This window comes from Nannobrachium achirus, assembly GCF_963921795.1.
Source record: "Nannobrachium achirus genome assembly, chromosome: 18".
Taxonomy (NCBI): Eukaryota; Metazoa; Chordata; class Actinopteri; order Myctophiformes; family Myctophidae; genus Nannobrachium; species Nannobrachium achirus.
The window spans coordinates 56,794,850-56,817,610 of NC_137825.1; the positions used below are offsets into that span (position 1 = coordinate 56,794,850).

Below are 22,761 nucleotides of genomic sequence, written 5' to 3' on the forward strand. Positions count from 1 at the left end.
TCTCAACCTGTGGGTCGGGATTATTTTGGGGGGGTCCCCAGATGTTTAGCTTAATGTTAACGTTGTTTTCTCACTCAACAGTAAACAGACCAACATACAGTATAAAAAGGGTCGTTCCCACCGGGCAAGATAAAGATAAAGATACAAAATATTGTTCTCTTCTCAATGGAAGTGCCCAGTACACACCACCCTGGCAAAGATATGACTTCCGGTTGGTTCTAGCCAGGGGCGTCACCAGGGGTAGGAAAGTGGGACTGAGTTACTGGGGCCCAAGGTGCAGGGGCCCTAATAACTTTATCTATTGAAAAATAGCAGATATACAAGCTCACAGATCTGCTATTTTTGAAAAGTTGTGAAAATGTGTGCAAATCTTTGAATATATGTATTTTTTAAGCGAACATTTCTAACTCAAATTTTGCTTCTGGGGGGTCCCTGGAACTCAATATTTTGAGATGGGGTTCCGTGGCCAAAAACATATCATCTTGGGGGTCCTTGACATAGGTTTCTTGCACACATTTTCACGATTTTTCAAAAATAGCAGATCTACAAGCTCGCAGCGCGGCACTCGGTGCCGCGCTGTGAGCTTGTAGATCTGCCATTTCCACTATTTTTGAAACCTTTTGAAAATAATCAGTACTAATGGATAGTGATTTACATGTACACTGTTAATTGTGTGAGTCGTGACAGACGTCCCATCACATGTGTTAAGTGCAATGAGCAATGTAAGAGAATTACTGTAGGCCTATACTGTAAGTGACCTTAGCATTAAATGTATGAATTATTTCAATACAAGTAGAACATGTAAAATATATAGAAATAGTAAATATACAGTATAAATATTTTAAACTGTCCCCATTTCTTTTATACATGAACTGACCCATGAATTATTTTAGACCCATGAAATTATTTTAACAGGTGACAATTATTTAAATATTAGAGCAAGTGACCTAAACGACACAACAGTCACAATATAGAGCTGTTTGACACTGTTACTGAGCCAACACTCTATAGCAATGATTACTGTCACAATATAGAGCTATTTAACACTGTTACTGAACAAACACTCTATAGCAACGATTACTGTCACAATATAGAGCTATGTGACACTGTTACTGAGCCAACACTCTATAGCAACGATTACTGTCACTGTTCCGTTATTTTTGAATTCCCCCCTAGGGGGTCCTCAGAGTTACAACAGGGGGTCCTCCAAATCTTTGAGTGATAGAGAGTTTTTTTCTTTCCTTTTTTATATTAATCACTTTTTCCCTAGTGTCCATATTCTGAGAACTTTAGCCAAAAATAGCCCATCTACAAGCTTGTAGATGGGCTATTTTCAGCACAGAGGTTTGGTGTAGAGGGGAAAAAGAGCAGACTAAGTACAGACTAGTGAAAAGTCAAGTTTATCAAGTATTGACGGCTCAAGTGGTTAAATATGTGAAAACACAAATTGACATGAATCCAAAAGACACTGATGACAATGAAACTATATGGAATCTATGAACAGGTTGTGGGGGTCCCTGCTTCATCTCTCTCTGCTAAGGGGTCCCTGCTTAAAACCCCGGATTTTTAATCATTCAACACAGGAGCCAAACAAACACTATAGCAATGATTACTGTCACAATATAGAGCTATTTAACACTGTTACTGAACACTCTATAGCAATGATTACTGTCACAATATAGAGAGAGCTATTTGATTGAAACTTGCTAAATGAAACTAAATGAATATACAGCACAAGCAGCATTCCCCTAATGTAAAAAAGGGAGGAAAAAACAAAATGCTGACATTGATGTGACTTCTAAATAATAGGACTTGTTGTGTCGCATTGGGTTCAGCCCTCTTTTCATCTCAGTGAGTTGAGAATGGAAACACTGCCCTCGTGTGGATTCTTTCATATCACACTGTAACACTGTTACTGAACAAACACGCTATGGGAACGATTGATTCCTGTCACAATAGAGAGCCGTTTAACACTGTTACTGAACAAGCACTCTATAGCAACAACGTGGGGCAGTTTAACCCTGCTAGTGAACACACATACTGATTCCTACCTGCAGCAGCAGTGCAACATGCATGTTGCTTCTCCAACAGACTGGTGCACTGCACTTCCTGGTGTGTCAGGTGAGTGACTGGGGGAGAATTCCTTGGGTAGAGCGACATCTGTTGATGGGGACCTACTGATAGGTTTTATTTCACCAGACTCTACCTGGCTCCAGGGGGTTGAGGGGGGCCGCGGCCGCTTCGCGGCCGCAGCCAGAGCACGCAGTCCGGCTTGGGTGCCCTCCGAGACCTCGGTGTCTGAGTCTGGAGCTCTGAGAGAAAAAAACAAAAAAAAAAGCCAGCTGCTAAGCTGAGCTGACCTGTGCGTGCGTGCATTCAGTGCAATGTGAATGCATGTGACTAATTGATAGGAAGATAGAGAGATAGATAGATAGATACGTAATAAACATGATTTGGTACAAGCCCAACTAAAAGGAGATCCCAGTAATGTTGTTAGCTTATTTCCACAGGGAAGTCATTCATGAATGAACTAATTATTGATATAGGACTGTCATAGGTATACAGTGTCATTGACAGTACAGTTCACTGGTACAAGGTCAACTAAAAGGAGATCCTAGAAAAGACTAAGCTTATTTCCACAGGAAACCATTGAAGTATCTCATATAACATTGAATGACGGATAGAACAAAGCACTATGCAGGGGAAACAATTTAAAAATTAAAACAATAAAAACAGCCGATCTACAAGGCTGCATATGTGAGCTTGTGGATCAGCTGTTTTGGGCGCCGCCACTGTCGAGGCTGACAAATGAATGATTGCGACCGTCAGGTCGCAGTTACTATCGAAACCTCGACCAGCTGTCTGTATGTCCGTCACACTTTTGCACTGCTCATATCTCTGCAACCTATCTCTGCAACCGCTGGCCGATCCGTGCCAAATTTTGCACAGACAGTCCTTGCCCTCCACCCATCGATTCTCTCCTCCTCTTCTAGCGCCACCATGAGGCGAAACCCGTTCTGGACACTACTCCTACAGATTTTGCCCTAAAATCACGCAAATCGCCACGCAGTATATATTAGGGAGTCTTACTGGTTTAATTATTTATTTATCCATGCCAAACGTTGCACACACACACACACACACACACACACACACACACACACACACACACACACTCCTTGGCTGTATTTATTTAATTAATTAATTAATTAATTAATTATTTCCCTGTCTGCACCAGGCCGAAAGGACACATTGGCCCCGGCAACTAACTTTCCCCCGACTGCGTAGGCTACTGATTCTTTAAATAAATAATTAATTAATTATGGCCCCGCCCCCTGCACTGGCTGGGCTCACTGGTACAAGGTCAACTAAAAGGAGCTTTATTTATTTCATTAATTATTATTATTATATGAGGCCCCTGTCGAGACTGACTATTTATTTATTTATTTATTTATTTATTTATTTATTTATTTATTTATTTATTTATTTATTTATTTATTTATTTATTTATTTATTTATTTATTTATTCATTCATTCATTCATTCATTCATTCATTCATTCATTTATTTATTTCCCTCCCGACTATGTTTCCTTCCATCCATCCATCCATCCATCCATCTTCAACCGCTTATCCGGAATCGGGTCTCCGCCCCCCCCCCCCCCCCCTATCGGCTAAATAAATAAATAAATAAATAAATAAATATATATAAACAAATAGCGTACATCTTTCTTCCTTCCTTCCTTCCTTCCTTCCTTCAATAAATAAATAAACAAACAAACAAACAAACAAACAAACAAACAAACAAACAAACAAACAAACAAACAAACAAACAAACAAATAAATAAATAATTAAATAGCGTGCAACCTTCCTTCCTTCCTTCCTTCCTTCCTTCCTTCCTTCCTTCCTTCCTTCCGTCCCCAGGCCCGGTTTTCGGGGCCTGGGGACGGCCTAATTATTCAAATTGGGGGCGTGGTCTGCATTAATTATGTAAATGAGACTGCACGCGTCTCATTTACATATTAATATGTAAATGAGGCTGCATTCATTATTATGTAAATGAGATGCGTGCGTCTCATTTACATATTATGTAAATGAGGCTGCATTAATTATGCAAATAAGGTTGGGGCGGGGTCTGCATTAATTATGTAAATGAGACTGCACAACATGCATTTGACGCGCGTCTTGTTGCTAATTACACACAAACGCGAGGGGCGGAGCTAATTAGTCTAATTATTTAAATTGGGTGCGTGGCATGTAAATGAGGTTGGGGGTGTGATCTGCATACATTATGCTCGCATAAATTATGCTAATGAGGGCGTTAAGGTAGGTTTCCCAGCGCGTAAAAAATGCAGACGACCGTATGTAAATGAAGGGGAGGAGCTTAGTCGACTCGTGCAAATTGGGGGCGGGGCATGGTCTGGAAATGAGTGTGGGCGTGGTTCGCATACATTATGCTCGCATACATTATGCTAATGAGGGCGTTAAGGTAGGTTTCCCAGCACGTAAAAAATGCAGACGACCGTATGTAAATGAAGGGGAGGAGCTTAGTCGACTCGTGCAAATTGGGGGCGGGGCATGGTCTGGAAATGAGTGTGGGCGTGGTTCGCATACATTATGCTCGCATACATTATGCTAATGAGGGCGTTAAGGTAGGTTTCCCAGCGCGTAAAAAATGCAGGTGGCCGTATGTAAATGAAGGGGAGGAGCTTAGTTGACATATGCAAATTGGGGGCGGGGCGTGGTTTGGAAATGCGTGTGGGCGTGGTTCGCATACATTATGCACGCATACATTATGCTAATGAGGGCGTTAAGGTGTGTTTCCCAGCGCGTAAACAATGCAGACGGCCGTATGTAAATGAAGGGGAGGAGCTTATTCGACTCATGCAAATTGTGGGCGGGGCATGGTTTGGAAATGCGTGTGGGCGTGGTCCGCATAAATTATGCTAATGAGGCTGTTAAGTGGCGTTTCCCAGCGCGTAAAAAATGCAGGTGGCCGTATGTAAATGAAGGGGAGGAGCTTAGTTGACATATGCAAATTGGGGGCGGGGCGTGGTTTGGAAATGCGTGTGGGCGTGGTTCGCATACATTATGCACGCATACATTATGCTAATGAGGGCGTTAAGGTGTGTTTCCCAGCGCGTAAACAATGCAGACGGCCGTATGTAAATGAAGGGGAGGAGCTTATTCGACTCATGCAAATTGGGGGCGGGGCATGGTTTGGAAATGCGTGTGGGTGTGGTCCGCATAAATTATGCTAATGAGGCTGTTAAGTGGCGTTTCCCAGCGCGTAAAAAATGCAGACGGCCGTATGTAAATGAAGGGGAGGAGCTTAGTCGACATATGCAAATTGGGGGCGGGGCGTGGTTTGGAAATGCGTGTGGGCGTGGTTCGCATACATTATGCACGCATACATTATGCTAATGAGGGCGTTAAGGTGTGTTTCCCAGCGCGTAAACAATGCAGACGGCCGTATGTAAATGAAGGGGAGGAGCTTATTCGACTCATGCAAATTGGGGGCGGGGCATGGTTTGGAAATGCGTGTGGGCGTGGTCCCTATAAATTATGCTAATGAGGCTGTTAAGTGGCGTTTCCCAGCGCGTAAAAAATGCAGACGGCCGTATGTAAATGAAGGGGAGGAGCTTAGTCGACATATGCAAATTGGGGGCGGGGCGTGGTTTGGAAATGCGTGTGGGCGTGGTGCGCATACATTATGCTTGCATACATTATGCTAATGAGGGCGTTAAGGTAGATTTCCCAGCGCGTAAAAAAAGCAGACGACCGTGTGTAAATGAAGGGGAGGAGCTTATTCGACTCATGCAAATTGGGGGCGGGGCATGGTTTGGAAATGCGTGTAGGTATAAAATGGGGCTAAAGTGGATTAATGTATGTTTTATAGTATAACCATTAATATCTACATACAAAGTAACTAGTGACTAAAGTTTTCAAATAGGCCTAATTGTAGTGGAGTAAAAGTACAATATTTGCCTCTGAGATGTAGTAGAGCAGGGGTCTTCAACGTTTTCAGGCCAAGGACCCCTTAGTTGAGAGAGCGGTGAAGCAGGGACCCCCACAACCTGTAGATTCCATATAGTTTCATTGTTTGACAGCACAATCATCATGTGTATTTTGCATTCATGTCAGTTTGTGTTTGACAGATATTGAACCACTTGAACCGTCAATACTTAATAAAGTTGACCTTTGACTCTTTTTCCCCTTTACAAAAAACTCTTTGCCGAAAATAGCTGATCTACAAGCTCACAGTGAGCTTGTAGAGCTTGTAGATCCCCCCTGTTGAAGACCCCTGTAGTAGAGTATTGAAAACTAGAAATACTCAAGTAAAATACAAATACCTCAAAACTGTACTTAAAGGAGGACTTTGCCACTTTTCAACCCATCTTCATAGGTCCTAACTAATGTTCATAATAAAATAGCAACATTTTTTTCTACTCGGTCCAAGTCTCGTAGGAGAGCTGTGGGAAGTTCAGAAATCCATCGTCTTGTGACATCATCATTTCGTCACTGTCGGGCAGAAACCTCGTATCTCCAAGTTTCAAATGCGTATGTTTTTTGGTAAATTAAAGCTCTAGTTCATCATACAAAAGTGTCGTACAAAACTAGTGAAAATAGCAGATCTACAAGCACACAACGCCTCGCACCGCGAGGCGTTGTGTGCTTGTAGATCGGCTATTTTCACTTGTCTAAATCATTTTTTAAATGATAAATATAAAAAGAACGGTTATGGACATACAAGGTTTCCACCCGCCGGCGACAATTTCAGACCTTTCAAATTAAGGTTAGAAACCAGGGGAGCAGCCTGAAATACTGGGCCCCATTACAACATAGGCTACATACCGGATCCCAGCGTCCTACACTATGTTAAATCATATAATCTATAAAACATGGCATTTCTGAGGGCCCCTGTTAGCTCAGGGCCCTTGGACCCTTTCTAACTTTTCGACCCGTTTTGGCACCCGTGTCAGAAGGTAATACAGCCATGACATCACCGTTGGTTTGAAATAAATGTAATTTATCGTACCATGCAAACTAAATGTGTGTTTGAATTTGAAACAATTCTTGCCACTGGCTAAATGCTCTTACTGTTCTTTTCCACTGGAAATATTATCTCTATTATAACCCTATATTAAGTTAAAGTTTATTTAATTTGGCCATTGTAAGGCTGAACTTCTCAAGCATAGTCAATTCCTGACGCAAGAAAGTGAATGGTCGCTATCCCCCCCCCCCCCCCCCCCCCCCCCTTTTTATTACTCGTGATTATCAAAATCAACATGTAAAAGTTTGTTTAGTGGCAATTAATTTCTAGTCAATTCAAGTCTATTAGCTTCATTTGAATGTGTGTGTGTGTGTGTGTGTGTGTGTGTGTGTGTGTGTGTGTGTGTGTGTGTGTGTGTGTGTGTGTGTGTGTGTGTGTGTGTGCGCGTGCGCGCGCGTGCTTTCTTTGATCAGATCTATAAGAAGTGTAGGCCTACTGTATGTTGGTAGTACCTATTTGGATACAGTGTGTGATAGCCGATCCATAAATGGTGGTCAAACCAAAAATGGTAAAGAATTAAGTATTTTATTTGCGTTTGTTCAGTTTTCCTTTTGCTTTTTCTTTCAAATTAGTTTTCCCTCATTAGTTCACTTACGGCTTTCATTTGTAGTTTGTCTTTTCTATTTCTATGAACACTAAAACAACAGACAGAAATGAGGAACAACGTGCAATAAAAAAGTAACAAGACATAAACATAAAAAGGTGTCGTGTCAACAACATGGCCCAGTCTGGTCCCTCCATGACCTCAACATGGGGCTATAATTGATGTGTGGATGGCTGACATCATACATGGCAATATCCTTGCCTTCTCCGACCACGCTGCTTTTCAACAGCACGTTATTAACAATATTTAGGGCTTCCTCTAGAGTACCTTGCCAGCCTCACTGGACACGGGGATGTAGAGACAGAGAGCATTGTTCTACCAAAGACCCCAGCTGGATTCAATGGATGACTACACACAGTACACACAGCGGAACAGCAGCAGCAGCTATAGCTAACTGGCTGGCTGGCTTGTCAGTCAGTCACACAGGTGGCAGGGAAATTACAGTGTACACAGACGTCTACATTTTGGACACGTTCCACTTCTGGAAGTCAATAAAAGTCTGTCGTGGCCACTGCCAACCACTGCCAAAGCTATAGCGGAACGTTGGAGGCACGGTCCTCCGTGCCAACATGGTGTCACTGCTCATACAGAACAGTGTGTTTTAATTATCTGATTGAATAAAACAATTCTGATTGCTACCACTTGATCGTTTACGGAATTGTGTCGCTATGGGGCCGCAGAAATTCGCCGGAGGGGTTCTACAGCTCACAATAGCGCCATTGTCTGTGCATGTGCAAGTGTTTTCTGCCAGTGTGTGTCTGTTTGAGTGTGTCATTTAAAAGAAAATGTGTGTGTGTGTGTGTGAGTGTGTGTGTGTGTGTGTGTGTGTCTTTTGCTCTTGTTCCAGAGAAGCACGAACTGCTGAGGATATTGTGTCTGCAATAGCAAAGAAACTTTACTCAGCTCTTACGACCTCAGTGCAAGGTTAGGCCGTTAAGCCACAGTGAGGCAAGTGAGGTTGAAAGCCATTTGGAATACAGTTGGCAATGTGAAGAAGTGAATGGACTCTGGAGAAGACATTTGGTACAGCAGTGCTCTACGGTAGGGCCTTCGTATTGTTGCTCCAGTCAGTTCGACCGCATCTACGCTAATGTTTTGATGAACTCCCATAATAGCACACTACAAGAAGTGATATTTTGAAAGAAAACACGCTTCAAACTTAACTTGTCTGTGGTGAGACCAACCAGTGTACAGACTACGAAATGTGCGCGATTTTTGTGTATGTTTGTGTGGCTATCAGCGGCTAAGTGTACGGCACTCTGACGTAGAATGTCCACATAGTGTCAGAGACGCCAACCGACAAGATCTACAAAGTGGGAAGACTGGTGGTTGTCTTTGTTTGTATGGGAGTCAAAATGGTGTGTCAGTATGTGACAAACAAGTGTGTTCATGCCTTTTTTTGTTTTTCTGTGTATAAAAAATAAAGTGTGTGTGTGTGTGTGTGTGTGTGTGTGTCTCTCTCTTTGTCAATGTGTGTTTATGTACAGTATCGCTGTGTGTGTGTGTGTGTGTGTGTGTGTCTTTTTGTGTGTACCGACCGGCCTTGGTAATGATAGCTCTCAGTCTCAAGCCTGGCGGTCGGGCTACTCCTCTAGCCTCGGGGCCTATGCCAACCACCAGAGCCCAAAGAATATCGCTTGCATCTGGGCCACAGACCCGACCGGGCCCCCTGCTAGTTTCCTGAAACATCCAGACTATAAGCTATGCAGTTTGTAATCTCTGTATTGAACATAAACACAGAATGCATCCCCGCCATCCATACCACAATACTACTTCCAAAGTAATGATAGGAACGACATAAAGTCCATGCAGGTTTACTAATACGTTGAACCACATCAGAAAGGTATTATTATACATTGTGTTGTACAGTAAGATGCCACAAATCAAATGGCAGGCTGATCTCACAATTGACTCGAGACCAAAACCACAATATCTTCATGCACATGATTATGTCGTTTAAACTTACACTGCTCTCATCTACTAGGATGATAGCACCATCTACTGGTCATGAGCGGCATCTACCCCCTTTTTTAAGGTTGCTTGTAATTGTTGTACACACAATACACTGCGTTGTTTTTGGATAATTAATTTCACTTAGATGAGTGCACACTCGTGTGTGTGTGTGTGTGTGTGTGTGTGTGTGTGTGTGTGTGTGTGTGTGTGTGTGTGTGTGTGTGTGTGTGTGTGTGTGTGTGTGTGTGTGTGTGTGAGAGAGGCAGGAATAATTAAATATGATTCAGGAGTCATGATTGAGCCTCAAGTGGCCAAATGATTTTCTGGTCCTTTATTGTTTGATATCAGGAGTGGCAAAGTAAGTCTAAGGTAGAAACTAAATATCTGTTTTCTTTGTCAATCTAATTGTTTACCGAGCTATACAAAACTACACTACTACTACAAAAAAAAAAACACTCTCGGCCATGCCTTTCGGCCTGGCGGAGACGATAATGAATCGAAAATCTATTGTACTACATACATGAGAAAAGTCACACTAAACCAACTCCCAGTACATGACAAACAGTGTAAATATACAGCAGCAAGTGATTGATATACAGCACAACCGGTATCTATGGCATTAGATTGCTATTGGAATAAATGTGAAGAACTTAACTTTCACTGCATAGTTAATATGGCCATGTTTACCTTTGGGGACATTTAACCACTTAAACCATATATACTTTATTGTATGTCAAATAGCGAAACTAGCTAAACTTGTAGGTCTTCAATTGCGGAATGTTGTATTTTCACTAATGTTCACTTTGTGCCGAAGGTTCTACTATCAAGTAGGGATGGGACGGATCAATTCACCTTTTATTTGCCAAGCTGCATATCCGGTACCACTTAAACCCTCTATAATTGGTAAAAGGTACTTATAATATACCTACTTGATACAGTCTTTTTTCACTCTCTATCAAATGTCTTTGACGCGTTGTGAGCTTGTAGATCTGCTATTTTTTGGCAAAAGTTCCGCCCCAGGATAATGGATTTTGATTATCGCAATATCGTAAATCGCGATTTGTTTTGTCACAATAATCGCGATATGAAATTTTCATATCGTCCCATTCCTACTATCAAGTCTGTTACAACATTGGGAAGCTAGGATTCATGTGGTTAAAAGACCCAATCTGTAAGTCCCACATTCATATAAGGTTTTACAACAACATAGAATTGGAAACAACAGATAGACTGTTCCTTTTTTTCACTGGCAGACACTTTCTCTCTACATGTCACGGCTCATCCTACTGAGATTAGGGCTGTCACGATATGGCATTTTACATGACGATTAATTGTCACTCAAATAATTGGCGATAAGCGCATTTAATTGTGTTTTTGTCGTTGATAATTACATTTCTGTTTGGCTTTTAGGCTTTGAAGTTGTACATGGTAGATATGACACATAACCTAAATATACAAAGACATTACTGACATATTTGACAACTTACTACTTAAAAAATAACTTTGATAGTGGAAATAGCCGATCTACAAGCTCACAACGATGCGACGCGTTGTGAGCTTGTAGATCTGCTATTTCCACTATTTCGGACATTTTTCAACATTCACGATTATGACGATTATGACAAAATAATTGCGATAATGTCAAATAATCACGATTAGACAATTATGTAATAATTGTGACAGCCCTAACTGAGATGCACAGATCTTCAGTACAACAGCAATGCACATTTTGGTCAAAATAAACATTCATGCTGAAAGGCTTGAGTGGAAGAATCACATTGTTTTGGAATGGCAGACTGGGCCTTTAAGAATAGTTTTTGAGGAAACCAATCTTAATTAAATAAATATGACTAAAATCAAACAGCATACTAACTGGTAAGACGCCTCAGAGCGACATGCGACCTCGCGCCAATTCTTTCTTGGCCATCTGGTCAGTGATGTATATTAGACCAGTTAACCATATATGGAGGCCACATTGGCCACATACCACACTAACAGAATCCATATATGGCCAAGACAGATGGCCAAGATAGCCCATATCTGTGTGGCTGGTTTTACTGACAGGGATCTCCATGTATGGGCATAAAAAGGTATGACGTCAGATGTCATAGGACTTTCACGTAACGAATAACTGAGTAAGCATGTTTGGGCTCTCACAGCATATCTCCATATACAGTACATGGATCTCCATATATGGGTACCAGGGGTTCTCCATATATGGGTAGTGTACCAGGGGTCATCATGGTCATCAAGTCCTGTTAGATACACTATTGATGACATCAGGGAACTCCATATATGTGCATAAAAGGGATTCTGTTAGTGTGACATCACAGTGAAGCCAGAGCGTATTGTCAGAGCGGCAAACCCATAGAACCACAGTGTCAGGCGTGACAGAGATACATACAGTATACATACATATGGACAATCTGTGACCGTTTTACATACTAATCTGCGACCTAAGGTCGCAAATAATCTATTGGTAGGTACGGTACTGAAATGTACTGTACACTTACATGAAGATGAACTGAAAATATTTTATTTCTTGAGAGATAAAGATAGTAAGATGTGGCATTTTGTTAATATACCTGTGTATTTGCATTGGAATAATACATGATTTATTCTAAAATGCCACGTATGAATTTTGGCATTAAACATGCTACCTCCTTCACATCATTTGCTATTTTAATTGTTTTATTTTCATACCACAAACCATTCAATTCATGTAAGAGTCTGGCATACATTTAAATGTGAGTTTTGTTTGGGGTGTGCCAATACAATTGTACTTGCAAAGAAATACATCTCCAGCTGTGTTCATTCTGCTTGTCATTTGTTTGTGTCTGATAATGGTTCTTGTTGCCCTGGTATAAAATGTCTGTCTAAATGAATAAACATTAAAAACATTTCATCCTAAACACAATGTTGAATGTTAAACTTGTACCCATTTCAATAATAGTATTTGCAATGATAAAATACTGAATTTAAATATGATCCCACCCGTCTTCTAGGCTGGTCAGATATTCATCAGTGCACAGGATGCACCTCTCGGGAACTTTCTCCTGTCCACTTCACCAACTGACCGGCGCTGTTCACTGGGTTGGGGTGTGACACAAAACATCTTTGTTTGGTTCATTAACTCGCCTGTTACAGCTTGTTGCCCTTATCTGGAATAGAGAGAATTAGGGAAAGATATTAATTTACTATGTGTTACAAATTATGGGAAACTACTAATTCTGTGTGAATAATGCAGAACAGGTAATCTAATACTATAACATGTACTGTAGCTGGCCTAGCATAGCCAGACTATCTCCACCTACTGATAGGTCTAGTGACACAGTATCTACATTTGGGAGAGTCTTTTTTGCAGGTCTTTCAGTCTGAGTGTATCAAAAAAGCACCTCGGTTAAGGTGGAGACGACCTCCCGTTGGTCTGACCAGGTAAACATTCATCAGGTTAGCATTCACCAGTGCCGGCAGGTTAGCATTCACCAGTGTTGGCAGGTTATGATTTCACCAGCATTAGTTTTACTGAGGATAAGGTTATGGTTAAGGTTAGGTTTAGGGGTATCTTCGTCCACCTGACTTTCGCCACCTCCGCGCAGCCAATCACAAGCTTCCGCTGCCTTAGCGCAGTTGCTTTTTTGATACACTCGGACTGAAAGACCTGAAAAAAACACTGTCCCATCTACATTTAGCAAATGGTCAAAATATAGGTAGTATTCAGGATTGACTTTCAAAACAGTAGACATAACATTTGTTATCGTTGGTTTTCTCTGCCCATTCAATGGATCTAGATTTCCACGGACATAATCGGCAGGTGGATATGACTGAACGTCTGCTACATGAGAACAGTGGCGTCAATTGGGTATGGCAGGGGTGTGCAGCTGCCATACCCTGGGTCCAGGGGGGGAAATAAAAGTTACTTTTAAATATAAATCCATGAATGTCTCTTTGTCTATCTGCGCTGGTTATTATGTTGTTAGATTACAGTAAAATAACTACAAATGCAACATTTAACATAATGGTCACTTTAACAAGGTATTATAATTATATTCTCCACACTTGTGACTGACAAAAGTCGTTTTTCTTTTTTTCAGACATTGTGAAAATAGCAGATCTACATGCTCACAACGCCTCGCGCTGCGAGGCGTTGTGAGCATGTAGATCTGCTATTTTCACAATAGAACTGTGTTGTCCAAAATGTAATGCCTGTTTTCCACGAGGACTCCCATCTTTGCCATACCCTAGCTTTTACTGAACTGACGCCACTGCATGAGAATATACTGTGCCTAACATTTGTAAATCACTGTAAAGTGTAAACAGGAATCCCCACTGAGGAGCCCATCTTCCCCATACGCCCAGCTTCCCAAGTATGGAGCTTTTCATATCCATGAGGCGGGATGGGGACAGCCCAGGACTCCCTGGGTGGGCTTACAGTCCGTCATCTTACCTCCACACCCCCCAACATGGCAACATGACTGGTGTCTTGCACGCGTGCCTTTGCGCGTGTGCAAGACACCAGTCATGTTGCCATACCTTACCTTTTGCTGAACTGACACCACTGTCCATACCCACCCTTTGGCTGACCATTTGCTAACCCCAATTACATTACGTTCAATCTCACCAAACACTCTTTTCCTTCAACATTTATACAAGATGTATATGCTGCGGCTCAACCTAAGTAGCGCAAGGGATAGTTACAGTACACCACATTAACATATTACTATGGTCATTCTGAATGGTAGATACATTAGGTCAGTGCTTCTCAACCACTGTGCCTGGGGCTTTACTTTGCGAAGAAACATACAAATTTGAAACTTGGAGATACAAGGTTTCTTCCCGACAGTGACGATATTTACACCCCCATATTATGTTGGTGTGCCCATGGATTCTTGGGACATGAAAAGTGTGCCCATACAGAAAACAGGTTGAGAAACACTGCATTAGGTTACCTTTATTAGGGACAAACTTAAGCGAGTGGCTGAATATTCAGAACCGCGAGAGGCCATCCTCTGGGCCATCGGCTAGAAACTGATGACCAAGCCCATTGCCACACTTGCCGCACAGCACCTGACGACATAAACATGATCATACATTCAATTAACATCATGTATTGCAACAAAGGCACACATCCCAACAGAGGAGGTTCCTCCCACAGCTGAAGAAATTAGGGCTGTCACCATAATGACATCTTACATGATGATTAATTGTCACTCAAATAACTGCGATTAACGATTTAGTTAATCGCAACGATTTAGTTAGCTGACAATTACATTCCTGTTTGGCTTGTAGGCTTTGAAGTTGCACATGGCAGACATGACACGTAACCTAAATATATAAAGAAATGACAGGCATATTTGACAACTTTATACTCCAAAAAGAACATAGTGGAAATAGCCGATCTACGAGCTCACAACGCATGCAACGCGTTGTGAGCTTGTAGATCTGCCATTTCCACTATTTTTGAAACCTTTTGAAAATAATCAGTACTAATGGATAATGATTTACATGTACACTGTTAACTGTGTGAGTCGTGACAGACGTCCCATCACATGTGTTAAGTGCAATGAGCAATGTATTATGATAATTACTGTACCTTGTAAGTTCAATTATTCAAGTATATGCACTGGCCATTGCCGTATGCCTCTAATGTTGTATTTAGTTTGCTGTTGTTTTCTTTAATTTGTAAATAGGCCTATGTGTCAATAGTTTAAATTTATGAACGAAATAGCTTTTTTTTTTAGAATATTTTTTGAAATTATAATTAAAAAACTAAATGTAGGAAACAAATGACCCATAAAAAATGTGTTTGTGACCCAAAAATCGGTCCCGACCAATGTTTTGGGAAACAGTGAGGTATATGACACTAGAAGATACTTAGGCCTACCTAGTGTCATCTTTGCAGAAGTGTCCATGAGCAAGGCAGTGGCGCCAGTTCAGCAAAGGCTAGGGTATGGCAAAGATGGGAGTCCTCGTGGAAAAGAGGCATTACATTTTATATAACACGGTTCTATTGTGAAAATAGCAGATCTACATGCTCCGAGGCGTTGTGAGCATGTAGATCGGCTATTTTCACAATGGGTAAACATGGGTATGGCAGCTGCATACCCCTGCCATACCCAATTGACGCCCCTGGAGCAAGGCACTGCACACATCATTCACACACTGTGTGAGCATGTGAGCATCACCTACTGTAAATCCATTTTTGCCAAACTTAAATCAGCTAGCTACCCTGTGTGTGCATTATGGGGACTGATGTCTCACCTTGTAAGCAGTGAGTGACTCCATTAGCTTGGTGACACTGTCCTCTCTGATGGTGTCGGTGAAGGCAGGCCAGGGGGAGGAGTGGGCATACTTGGACCGACTGGAGAACAGCGGGTGGTCACACTGGGAACACACATAGATACCTGGACATACAGCGACGTTAATACCTGATTAAAACTCACAGAAACAGCGTGGGCAAGGCTTTCCCCCTTCACTGGCATAAATCGCGTTAAACGTTATTTTCAGTTAAAAGTTATTTTCAGTTAAAAGCACAAACATATAGGCCTATAGACTATTAACTGACCTAATTAAATATAAATAAGCGAAATAAATTAATCCTATCCCCGTGCATGGCTGTTACATCATCAAACCATCTGAGTACTCGCCTGTTTTAAAATGATCCTTGTAGATCTCGCCACCGAAAAATCGACAAAAAGACATTTTGTGCAGCTAGTGTCGTGACGTGATCGCTGATCAGTCTCTCTTGTCAGTGTTTGTTTGTGTTTGATCAGGTTCACATGTCTATCAAATGGTCTGCGAGGACGAGGAGGAGAATCCACACACGTGAGAGCACAGAGCAGCAGCAGCATAATCCATTCCCCGCCCACTGCTAAGATTTCCGTCATCAACATAGCCCCGCCTCCACCATGAGATTGTATGTACACACTACACAGTATGTATGTATGTATGTATGTATGTATGTATGTATATATGTGAAAGGAGAATGGATGTTAGCTCTGGATTGATTGATTGATTGATTGATTGATTGATTGATTGATTGAAGAATTTATTAGAAGGTTGCATAGGGAAAAGTACAGTTTCATGACAGCGCAAATCACTGGTACAAGGTCATCTAAAAGGAGATCCTAGTAAGCTTTTCGGCTTATTTACACAGGAACCACTTTGTGTATCTCAAATAACATTGAAGGACAGATGGATAGAACACAGTACTTTGGACACAGTAGGCCTACTATCATAATGGACCAGAGCTAGATGTGTATGTCAGAATTAAAACGTTTGTCAGAGGAGAATATATGTAGCCTAGAGTTCTCAAATTCTGCCCGAACCCGACCATACCCCTGATACCCGAACCTGACCAACATTTTGGGGCCGGGTAGGGCCTAAAATGTATGCTAACTAGTAGGGCCGGGTAGGGCCTCGGGCCTGCCCAGTTAGGGCCCAGTTAGGGCCGGGCCTTAATTTTCAGGCCTGTTGAGAACTCTAATGTAGCCTACTAAGTGTCAAGTGAGAATGAAATATGTGTAGGCCTCGCCTATCTAAAAAGAGAGTGTGTAGGCCTAAGTGCAGAAGAATGAAAATGTATGAATGAAAGGAGAATGTATGTGAGAGTGCCAGAATGAATTATGCTTTAAGCTACATTAAGTGAGGTTGGCTCCCCCTGCTGGGACAGACCCGTTATGAATCAATAACTCATAATCCAACTGGGGGTGTGTAAGTGTTGGTACTTTATGGTTATTTTTGAGTACCTTCGGTGTAATATATCTATTTATGATTGTTTTGTGCACTTAATGCACCTTGACCACCTGAATTTCCCTGATAATAACGTTTTCCTTGACCTTTCTCTTATCTCATTTCACAGAGATCTGATTCAGTGCATCCTTCACAGACCACACAGACAGACAGACAGACAGACAGACAGACAGACAGACAGACAGACAGACAGACAGACAGACAGACAGACAGACAGACAGACAGACACAGACACCATACAGTACAGTGGTGAGATGGTTCTCGATTGAAGTTATACTCAGGTCACACAGATACACAGAAGGTTTTGTGAATTCATAGACATAGATAATTGAATTATATTAAAGTATTTGTTTTTATTTGTATTATTTGGTGGTAGCAACTAAAATTGTACTTCTAGTGTGTAACATAAAAAAAGACACTTAGTAATATGATCATGGAACATTATCATTACCTAGAGGACTTAAACTAGTACAACTCTGAGAGCAGATACAGACAAACAGTAAGACATTTATTTACCAGTTTTCAGGTGTCATCCCTGATAATCTTTCATGTTTTAAATGTCAACTAATGGAACATGGTAACACATAGTGCATAGCAAGGCCAAATGGTAAAGACATTGTTGTATTGTCCATCTCCAGGGACGTGCAGAGAATGTTAGAGAGGCAGGGGCTGAAATATCTAAAAGGGCCTTTTGGTGAAAATATTGAAAATAGCAGACCTCCAAGCCCACAACACGTCGCAGCTCACGTTGTGAGCTTGGAGGTCGGCTATTTTCAGTACTTGATACCACACTGAACTAAGCATAAAAAAGGCAATGTGGGGTACAGCATGGATTTCACAGAGAGGGCTATTCTTTCAACATAAGATGCTGCATTCAAGTTCATGAGAGTTTGGAAAAGGCAATTCTCTTGAATGCTGCCTTCAGGTATGCCATGGAAAGGGAGGGCATTTGCATTTCTTTCACCAAAGTGAAAACTGCATTCATGGTCTGGAGAGGGCCACTTTTTACAGATGGGTAAAAGGGCAGGGGCCCTTTGATGTCTATGTGTGCACGTGCCTGTCCACAGGGGCGTCACAAGGGGTAGGAAAGTGGGACTGAGGTACTAGGGCCCAAGGTGGTGGAGGGGCCTTAATTATTTTATACTTTAGCTATTGAAAAATAGCAGATATACAAGCTCACAGCGCGGCACCGAGTGCCGCGCTGCGAGCTTGTAGATCTGCTATTTTAATAAGTTGTGAAAATGTGTGAAAATCTTTGAATATATGTATTTTTTAACCCTTAAGTTCTGTTCGGGTCATTTTGACCCGTTTTACATTTTCATTTGAAAAAAAAAAGGTAGAAGTTTACATTTTTTCCACCTGAAACTCACTGGCCTTAAAGATTCTTCTGAGATGAACGTGTAAAAAAAATATTTTTGCTCTACACCATGCTACTGTAACACCCCCCTCATATTTTTTGAACCTTAAGTGCTGTTCGGGTCATTTTGACCCGGAAGCACATAATTATGCACAGAAATACACAGTATTGTGCCAAAACAGAGACACACAGCCCCCCCCCCCCCCCCCCCGCCCCATTCTAACACCCCCCTTCCGAAGCCCCCCTGTCTGATTTTCATTTTTTCCTATAAGCATGAGAAATATTGCCCAGTATTAAATAAAGTAGTTTTTTACATGAATTCCAGCTAAATCAGTAAAAACGCCTAGCTCGTTCAGTGTTTAATGTGATATAACAAAGCAGAAATGCAAACATTTACCATATATATCATATGAATTGTTTGGTATTGAGTCAAAGTCAATGTATCATGATGATTTGTTAAGTTAAAATTTATATTAGTGTTTTTTTTTTTAAACCAAATATCCCCTGGGTCAAAATGACCCGAACAGAACGAAGGTGTAGTGAATCTGAACAGAACTTAAGGGTTAAGCGAACATTTCTAACTCAAATTTTGCTTCTGGGGGGTCCCTGGAACTCAATATTTTGAGATGGGGTTCCGTGGCCAAATACATATCATCTTGGGGGTCCTTGACATAGGTTTCTTGCACACATTTTCACGATTTTTCAAAAATAGCAGATCTACAAGCTCGCAGCGCGGCACTCGGTGCCGCGCTGTGAGCTTGTATATCTGCTATTTTTTTTCTTCTCTCAGGTGGTACTTGGTGTAAAAGGGTTGAGAACCACTGGCTTAGTTAATTTAGAATATTATAACTAAATACAATCTTTGTGACAAAACATTACAGCATTATTTTCATTCCTCTCACCCTCAGTCTGGTTCTGCCTGTTCCTCACGCTGCTTCTGTTTGAAGTTCATGACACCATGGTGCATCACCTCCTCTCCTCTCCTCTCCTCACGAGGCACGTTGACCCACGTCTTGTGTCCAAATGTACACAGCGTCGTCTCATGTTGTCCCAAGTTGTTTAAAGAGCAATTGAACAGAGCAATGTGACATCTATATATATACATCCCTTGACATAGTTTGAAGCAACACTCAACTCATGCGTCTGCTCCCTATGGTCTGCTCCTAGGTAAACAGAGAAGGAGAGAGAACACTTCCTTGTCAGGTGATTGGGGAGAGCCAACCGGCTGCCAGGAGAATGTATCCCATGGGCTGGGGGGCCATGGCTGGCTTGATTGGTTACGTGGTTTGGGTTTTCTAGCGTAGCTGCCATGGCAGCTAGTGTCAATTAAGGGAGATAGGTTTTATTTCACCAGACTCTAGCTGGCTCCAGGGGGTTGGGGGGGGCCGCGGCCGCTTCGCGGCCGCAGCCAGAGCACGCAGTCCGGCTTGGGTGCCCTCCGAGACCTCGGTGTCTGAGTCTGGAGCTCTGAGAAAAAAAAAAAGAAAAAAAAAGCCAGCTGCTAAGCTGAGCTGACCTGTGCGTGCGTGCATTCAGTGCAATGTGAATGCATGTGACTAATTGATAGGAAGATAGAGAGAGAGAGATAGATAGATACGTAATAAACATGATTTGGTACAAGCCCAACTAAAAGGAGATCCCAGTAATGTTGTTGGCTTATTTCCACTGGGAAGTCATTCATGAATGAACTAATTATTGATATAGGACTGTCATAGGTATACAGTGTCATTGACAGTACAGTTCACTGGTACAAGGTCAACTAAAAGGAGATCCTAGAAAAGACTAAGCTTATTTCCACAGGAAACCATTGAAGTATCTCATATAACATTGAATGACGGATAGAACAAAGCACTATGCAGGGGAAACAATTTAAAAAATAAAACAATAAAAACAGCCGATCTACAAGGCTGCATATGTGAGCTTGTGGATCAGCTGTCTTGGGCGCCGCCACTGTCGAGGCTGACAAATGAATGATTGCGACCGTCAGGTCGCAGTTACTATCGAAACCTCGACCAGCTGTCTGTATGTCCGTCACACTTTTGCACTGCTCATATCTCTGCAACCTATCTCTGCAACCGCTGGCCGATCCGTGCCAAATTTTGCACAGACAGTCCTTGCCCTCCACCCATCGATTCTCTCCTCCTCTTCTAGCGCCACCATGAGGCGAAACCCATTCTGGACACTACTCCTACAGATTTTGCCCTAAAATCACGCAAATCGCCACGCAGTATATATTAGGGAGTCTTACTGGTTTAATTATTTATTTATCCATGCCAAACGTTGCACACACACACACACACACACACACACACACACACACACACACACACACACACTCCTTGGCTGTATTTATTTAATTAATGAATGAATGAATTAATTATTTCCCTGTCTGCACCAGGCCGAAAGGACACATTGGCCCCGGCAACTAACTTTCCCCCGACTGCGTAGGCTACTGATTCTTTAAATAATTAATTAATTAATTATGGCCCCGCCCCCTGCACTGGCTGGGCTCACTGGTACAAGGTCAACTAAAAGGAGCTTTATTTATTTCATTAATTATTATTATTATATGAGGCCCCTGTCGAGACTGACTATTTATTTATTTATTTATTTATTTATTTATTTATTTATTTATTCATTTATTTATTTATTTATTTATTTATTTCCCTCCCGACTATGTTTCCTTCCATCCATCCATCCATCCATCCATCCATCCATCCATCCATCCATCTTCAACCGCTTATCCGGAATCGGGTCTCCGCCCCCCCCCCCCCCCCCCCCCCCCCAGGCGTCTGCCTATCGGCTAAATAAATATATATATATAAACAAATAGCGTACATCTTTCTTCCTTCCTTTCTTCCTTCCTTCCTTCCTTCAATAAATAAATAAATAAATAATTAAATAGCGTGCAACCTTTCTTTCTTTCTTTCTTTCTTTCTTTCTTTCTTTCTTTCTTTCTTTCTTTCTTTCTTTCTTTCTTTCTTTCTTTCTTTCTTTCTTTCTTTCTTTCTTTCTTTCTTTCTTTCTTTCTTTCTTTCTTTCTTTCTTTCTTTCTTTCTTTCTTTCTTCCTTCCTTCCTTCCTTCCTTCCTTCCTTCCTTCCTTCCTAAATAAATAGCGTGCAACCTTTTCTTTTCTTTCTTTCTTTCTTTCTTTCTTTCTTTCTTTCTTTCTTCATAAATAAATAAATAAATAAATAAATAAATAAATAAATAAATAAATAAATAAATAAATAAATAAATAAATAAATAAATAAATAAATAAATAAATAAATAAATAAATAAATAAATAGCGGTCCCCGAGGGTGTCATCGCGTGCGGGGCGGCGAGCCTGATTATCATGTATATGAGGCTGCATTAATTATGCTAATGAGGTTGGGGGCGTGGTTTGCATTAATTATGTTAATGAGGGGCGTGATCTGCATCAATTATGTAAATGAGACTGCACAACATGCATTTGACGCGCGCTTCTTGTTGCTAATTACACGCGAATGCAGGGGGGCGGGGCTAATTAGCCTAATTATTCAAATTGGGGGCGCGGTCTGCATCAATTATGTAAATGAGGTTGGGGCGTGGTCTGCATCAATTATGTAAATGAGACTGCACAACTTGCATTTGTTGCTAATTACACGCAAATGCAGGGGGGCGGGGCTAATTAGCCTAATTATTCAAATTGGGGGCGTGGTCTGCATCAATTATGTAAATGAGGTTGGGGCGTGGTCTGCATCAATTATGTAAATGAGACTGCACAACTTGCATTTGTTGCTAATTACACGCGAATGCAGGGGGGGGCGGGGCTAATTAGCCTAATTATTCAAATTGGGGGCGTGGTCTGCATTAATTATGTCAATGAGGTTGGGGGCGTGGTCTGCATTAATTATGTAAATGAGGCCGCATGACAAGCGTTCTCGTCACCGCACTGACGTGTAATTACACGCAAATACAAGGGGTGGAGTCAAACTTAATGAGTGGGAGGAGTCTAACTTAATGAGTGGGCGTGGTTTCAACAAGAGGAGGAGTCTAACTTAATGAGTGGGCGTAACG

General features: G+C 41.6%; 1 long non-coding RNA gene and 1 pseudogene across 2 annotated transcripts in view; one reads left to right on the top strand and one right to left on the bottom strand.

Annotated features, from left to right (window-relative positions):
- LOC308303832 (methionine-R-sulfoxide reductase B1-A-like) overlaps positions 1 to 16,312 on the bottom strand; it is a 16,568-nt pseudogene extending 256 nt beyond the window's left edge. Inside the window, exons 1-3 of the transcript in view lie at positions 16,258 to 16,312; positions 15,872 to 16,014; positions 14,545 to 14,677 (exon numbers count right to left, since the gene is read on the bottom strand). The product of the transcript in view is annotated as a methionine-R-sulfoxide reductase B1-A-like (transcript). The remainder of the gene's footprint in view (positions 1 to 14,544; positions 14,678 to 15,871; positions 16,015 to 16,257) is intronic.
- The window catches only part of LOC308303313, a 468,570-nt gene that overhangs the window by 203,358 nt on the left and 242,451 nt on the right, over positions 1 to 22,761 (top strand). The window lies entirely within an intron of this gene.